The sequence below is a fragment of the Chamaea fasciata genome, unplaced genomic scaffold (assembly GCF_029207755.1).
Source record: "Chamaea fasciata isolate MVZ Bird 193981 ecotype frontalis unplaced genomic scaffold, bChaFas1.0.hap1 SCAF_3, whole genome shotgun sequence".
Taxonomy (NCBI): Eukaryota; Metazoa; Chordata; class Aves; order Passeriformes; family Sylviidae; genus Chamaea; species Chamaea fasciata.
The window spans coordinates 78,770,127-78,776,772 of record NW_027094088.1 but is presented as its reverse complement, the minus strand read 5'-3'; positions in this window follow the sequence as shown (position 1 = coordinate 78,776,772).

Below are 6,646 nucleotides of genomic sequence, written 5' to 3'. Positions count from 1 at the left end.
GAGATTATGTATACAACAAAGGCATTGTGTTCTATCTAACACATTCCTCATGTAAGAATCCCAGCACTACGTTTGCCCCATGCAAAGCAGCTGAAAAGGAAGCAGTCTTACCTACACTACTGCTCACAGTCATATGGACACCCAGAATCACATCAGTCACTAAGTTCTGTTGTTCTATGGTCATCATCTTATGCCTGTGGAGCCCTTATACCCAGACCAACAGCCAGGAACTCAATTCCTTCTTGAGGTGGTCTGCAACACAACCACTGGATGGATCCAGGCCATGACCACCGGACTCATTCGTATTCTCACCAGCTTTCTCTTCCCACACACTTCACAGAAATCTATTGCATGCATGGCACCAGCAAAAAGCCTTGGGCTGATGCTGCCCAAGGATGGAGAAAAAGAAGACCACAGAAAGGCAAGTGGTTGTAGTAAATAGAAAGTAGTGTCATGCTGTCTCCAGGTTTATTATTCTGAACACTCTGCTGGTTTTCAGTCTCCCCACTGCTAGGCCACACATCTAGAGCAAAATTATGGTTTTTTCTTCTGCTTGGGACAGAAAATACTCAGTAATGCTAAAAAACTAGAAGAGATCCTTATTAGGAATGCAGTTGCATTATGAAACCCTGTATCATTGCCCCAGCAATGGTTAATGCCTCATGCCCAAGGAAAGGGAAAAAAATTAATAAAACCTATCACAAACAAGTATTTGATCTGACCAAAAAGCAATAAAAAAATTCCTTCTAATGCCTACAGGGCAAATATCTTGAGCAATGGATTTGTTTATGCTTCCCATTATCTTTGCATTTATGGCTGTAAATGTTACTAATGGCTATGCAATTACCCATCTCTTTTAAACATTAACTTAGAGCTCTTTCAGACTTCTACCTCCAGCTCTGTGCTTGGAGGGCCTCTCAGCTGGAGCTGTTTCCCCTGGGCTCTCAGGCAACTGTGCACCCTTACATCTTCCAATAATACATGGCTCAGTGTTTTGCCCTTTTATTTATTTTGTGACTTTTCCGACCTGCTTTGCTGTTGTATCCTCCTCTGGGAGTATATTTACATGAAAGGAACATTACGAACCACTTAGTATAAAAACTTAAAAGAAGTGAAATGACAAACACATGTAAAAACATAGTTATTCCAAATCAAGTTAACTCAAAAACCTGCAGGGGAAAAAAAAAGTCATTCTCCCTTCATGCCTTCATCTGGCCTTACCTTACTTAAATTAATAAGTGTACACTTCTGTTAAGGAGTGAGAAAAAGGAATAACATCCTCTATCCCTGTCTGCTGAGGATGACGCCTGATGGGCCTTTGCTCTCACTAGAGTATAACAATGAAGAAAGTGGGCAGAAAATAATGTTGAAGGATAAAGTGGAAATAAAAAAAAATAGCAAACAAACAGAGAAATAGAGCATGTTAGCTTTTCTTCTTTGAACACTGATTCCCTTAGCTGTGACTGCGTGGTAGAAGTTACCATGTTCATACAGGCTAGCAGTGACTTACTATAGTAATTTCTGGAAGTAGGAGAAACAGGGATAGGAGCTGTGATTAGAATGGTGGTTTTGTTTCTAGACTGACTCTTCTCCTGGCTGTCTCCATGCAGAAGTGTAGGAAGTTCAAACCTTGCTGTCTCTGAGCCAAACTATAGCTGGGCTTGCTCCAAAAGAAAATACCCTAACAAAATTTTCAAGAAATGAAAACTGACTCTGCAGTAAGGAGGCCTGACTCCAAACCCTGCAGGCAGGGTAAAGGCAGTCTTAGCAATCACCAGGGGATTGTTCAATCTCTATCAAGCAGCAGCTTGAGACAGCTTGAACTGGATGCTGAGACTTGGGGTGTTTTACTATTATAATACTGCGGAAAATGGAGACATGCCAAAATAATGTCTAAAGAGTGTTTTTAGAGAAGCTTAAGTTGCCACAACATTGGAGAAAAAGTTTCTTTTACAAAGTAAAAGCTAGCTAAAGGATAGGAAACAAAGGGTAAGGCTAACTTGGACCTTTTACTTTCAAGAATCAGTTTTACTCAACATATTAATCAGAAAACTAGAGAAGGAAATCCTCTGTGACATTTCCAAATTCATAGATTGTATTAAACCCTTGTTCAGACAGCCAACACTTAGGCTGAAGGTGAAGAGCCCCAGAAAGACCAGACAAACCAAAATGGTCAAACAGGTGTCAGATAAACTTCAGAGCATATAAATAAAAGTTAATGCATTTAGGGAAGAATAAGCCAAACCACAGATGATGCTGAATGCAGAGCTGGAAGTGGCATGTCAAAAAAGAAGATATTAAGAGTCATTATGTACAAGTCTCTGGTCGTACAAGTCTCTGGGAAGCAATACAAGCTAAAACAGTATCATGAAAAAGAGTACCAGAACAAGACAGAGGGCATTATTTTGCTGCTACATGTAACTTTGGTATTACCACATTGGAATAGAGGTCAGGATCTGCTCTCTGCATCTCAGGAAGGGTGAAGTAGAGTTAAAACAGGTATGGAGAAAACCAACCAAAATGATCAAGCAGCTGCCTTACAAGGAAAACCCTAAAAATGCTGGCGTCTTTGTGATAGAGAGGCCAATGATAAGAACAGGAACAGCTGAGTATTGTGAAATAATTAAGGGAGTATCTAGAAAATTAGTTTAAATTAGAATAAGTAATTTTTATACTTCTCTAACTTATTGTGACAGGAAGCAATGAAAGCACATATTAACAGCAGGTTCAAACTAGAGAGAGTGGATAAATTAATACAAAAGAAGTGCATGGGTAGGTACAAAAAGAACAAAGCAGTGATATAACCCCCAGCAGCCCCCAGTAAATCAGTGTTGGTACTGGCACATGTGGGTGTGATTCTGTGATACTGTGGGAGTGGCACCAGGGAAAGCAACTGCTAGAAATGGCCAGTCTTATGATTCCATAAACAGCATCTGATACTGCCAGAGTCAGAAATCGAGTGCTTGGGCTAGATTTGACTTGAAAGATGTTTCTTATGCTTTTAGACCATCAAAGTTGTGGAGAAAGATTATTTTAAAAGCAAATTATAAAATCAATAAACCCCAAATTCTCAAGAAATTAGCACTGAGCTGAAGTTCTCACCCAGAGCAAATTTCCTGGCCTTTTGTTTCCCTCAACCAAAAGAATAGTGGTTTCTCTCATACCCCCAGACCCAGAATGGTTTGGCAGAGCAGTAACTGTTAGACTTACTGCTAACACGTGTGCAGATAATGAGATGGCATCTTCCTCCAACCTGACAACTGGCCAGGTGCTGGGTTAACATATGTCAGAGACATGGGAAAATGCAGAGCAACAGGGAAAACCCTCAAGTGGTGAAATCCTCCAGTCACCTGTTATAACAGACACCTGATTAACTGTTAGTTTTATTTCATCACCAAATGAGTTTACAAGTTTCCTGGCGTCATCTTCAAATCAATCTTTTTTCATGGAAATCTTCATGGATGCCCTGCCCTCCACTGCAAGAGACTCCTGCTATATATGGATATATTTAAGTGAACTCCAAGTCAGTAAGGAGCTTTTACCCAGCTGTAAAAGGGAGATATGTAACCTGTGCTTTTCCAGAACAAGCACAGGGATAACCCCTTTCCCCTGCACCACTATTAAAAAACTGTTTAGGCAGGGTGAAAGGGAGGGAAAAGGACTGCTCACTAGGAGCTTCTCAGCCTTGCTAGGAGTAAGAGATCTGGTCTGAAATGTCAATTCATTAAAATCCTTACAGCCCAAGAGCTTTATCTTTCTGCCAAGAAGACACCCTTCCTGCCGTCACCAGCTGTGGACTGGAAATCACAGTACCTAAGAATCTTTGAAAGGTTTTTCTGCCTGGCACCTGGAGGCAGCAAGGCACCTACAGTGTCTGTTTATCCACACAGGTGTCTGACAGCTACTTCTCAGCAGCTGTTTAAGCCTCTGGTCAGTTTTGAGTATTTTTGGATAAAGGGTAATGACCTCGGCCCTTGGAAGGTCTTAGCAGCTCTGTGAAAATCAACATCTACTAATGGCAAAATATAAAAATTGAGATCTGACTGAAAAGAAGTTGGTAGCACCCCTAAGAAAACATGCTGGATGTACAAACAGCAGCTCTGGCTCTGGCTAACAGCTCTGCAGCTGCTCGGGAGGGCACCTGATGGGACCACCAAGCAGAAGGGAGAGGGGTTTGCTGAGGACATGGCAAAATGGATTTTCAATGAGACATGGCACAGATAGTCAGGAAATCAAGCTTCACTAGTCCCTCTGCTCACAGAATGAATTTGTTATTAGAACTGCGGTGATGTAAGTTTATATAGGTCACTGTGACAGCAAAAATATATCATTTTTATCTTCAGTCTGCTTGATCTTCAGCATTTTTAATCCACAGTATCAGTCTGACTGATTCATTGTTACTTATAAACCACACTGACAAAGACTTCATTTTATCTCCATGCACAAATACCCTGTTCCTAAAATACAGAAGATGTACATTGGCTATGTGTAAACAAGGGATTCGTTTTTCTTCTGATTTTATGGCACTGTCTGTCCATGCCCTCTTGAATATATATGTGACCAATTGAGCCTCTATTTCAGCCATTTTATAATGCAAGGAAACTGTATAGTGCTTTTTTTCCCGTTTTTCTTTTTTACTGCAAATACGGTATTTAATTCCTACAAATATAATCTAGATAGTCTTCCAGTATTCCTATTCATATCCCATTTATTCTCTATGATGGTCCACTGTATTAACTTCCTAATAACATGCAGCATTGTTTCTCCTAGTCCTGACTGTAAGTGGAACCACTGATCTACCATTGTCACTCATTCAACCATGGCCTGGATTTTCGCTCTTACTTTCAAATGTAAAAAAACACATTCTGACCTCATTCTGACAGCTACAATGACCAAAAAATGTATTTGGATAATATATGTTAAAGATAAAAGGTTGGCTGCTGAATCCTGTGGACTCCAGAACCCAGGGATCTCTCCAGGCTGGCTGGTGCATCCCAGCTGTGGGCACACAGGGACTCTCCATCCCAGTCTGTTGGACACAGCTCCTGTCTTTCTGTGCAGGTTTGTCCGGCAGCAAACCCGAGCATCTGTCCCAGAGAGGCAAACAGAGAGCACTAAGGCAACTGCACACAGAGATTGCCCAACAGACCACTGCCTTCAGCCACACTCACATGAACACCAACAACCCCCACCCTCCCCCTCTCCAACTAATAAGGATTGAAATCCTCTATGGAAATCCTCTGTATGTGTCCTCACTTTTGAGATTCACAAGGGCAGTTACATTCACAGATCCTCGAATATCAGCCCAGCTTGTAAAGCCCTCTAAAACCCATGCCTAGGCTCCCTCATCCAGTAAGTGGATCACTTCCTACTCCCCAGACAGTCCAGTTTGAAGTTTGCTAGCAAGAAAATGTGTGCACCACATACTCGCCATACAAGCCTCTCCACAGTCATGGATTCCTTGAATATTAGCATAGCTTCTCCATCCACTCATGCCCAGACCCTGTGTCCCCTTATTCAGCATGACCTCAGACCTTGAGTCCTTCCAGATTCAAGCTTCCTCCTGCTCATCAATTAGTCCACCTTAAAATTCGTCATACAATTACACATACACATGTATACAGGATTAAATTGACAGGGGGAAAGATAAGCCTATTCTTATTTGCATATTGTTATTTACATGTGCTAGCATTTAAGCCTCTCCCACATAAATATACACCCTGGTCCCTCCAGTTGCTAACAACTTGATCTACTCACTGTCCCTCCAATTGGGACAAGCCTGGCGTCTAGAAGGAAATAAGTTCATCACAGATGATGAGCATTTGCTTTTAGAATGATAGAATTATTTCGGATAGAAAAGACCTTTAAAATAATCTAGTCTAACCATTAACCCAGCCCTGCCAAATCCACTACTTAATCGTGTCCCGAAGTGCCGCATTGACAAGTCTTTTATATAGCTCCAGGGTTGGTGACTCCACCACTCCCTGGGCAGTTTTTTCCAGCGCTTAACAACCCTCTCTGTGAAGAAATGTTTCCTAGTGCTCAATCTAAACCTCCCCCGCTGGAACTTGAGGCCACTACCTCATGTCCTATCACCTGTTACTTGGGAAAAGAGACAGACCCTCACCCGGCTGCAACCTCCGTTCAGGCAGTTGCAGCGGTTGATAAGGTCTGCCCTGACCTCATCATGCTGGTCTCTGGCATATTGGTCTTCTAGTTGCTGTCACCAAGATCTACGGGGTCGTTCTCCACTTGCTAGCGCTTAGACCTTGCAGCACCCACTCATGGGATACAAAGTCTTGCCCAGTCCCCAAGCACCCACGGCACCGAGAGCAGGCTTATTTCCCCTTCCCACTGCTTAGGGAGCCCAGGATGCCACTCCCTACCCCTTAGGAGCCCCATAATACCCCCTACTGCCGTGCCCGAGGGCCATCCTTAACAGCCCATCAAACAGCGCCAGGAGGGGTCTGGTCTGTGTTCTTGTTTCTTTTACCACCTGCTGATAAGTTTGTGTATCTTCGTGCTTATTCCATCCCTTTCCTTGATATGTATTGCTAATTCTAAACTGAAAAGTTAGAGCCAGCTAACTTAAAGAAGCTGATGCTCCCTCATTCCACACAGCCTCACAATACACACTTTTCAAGTT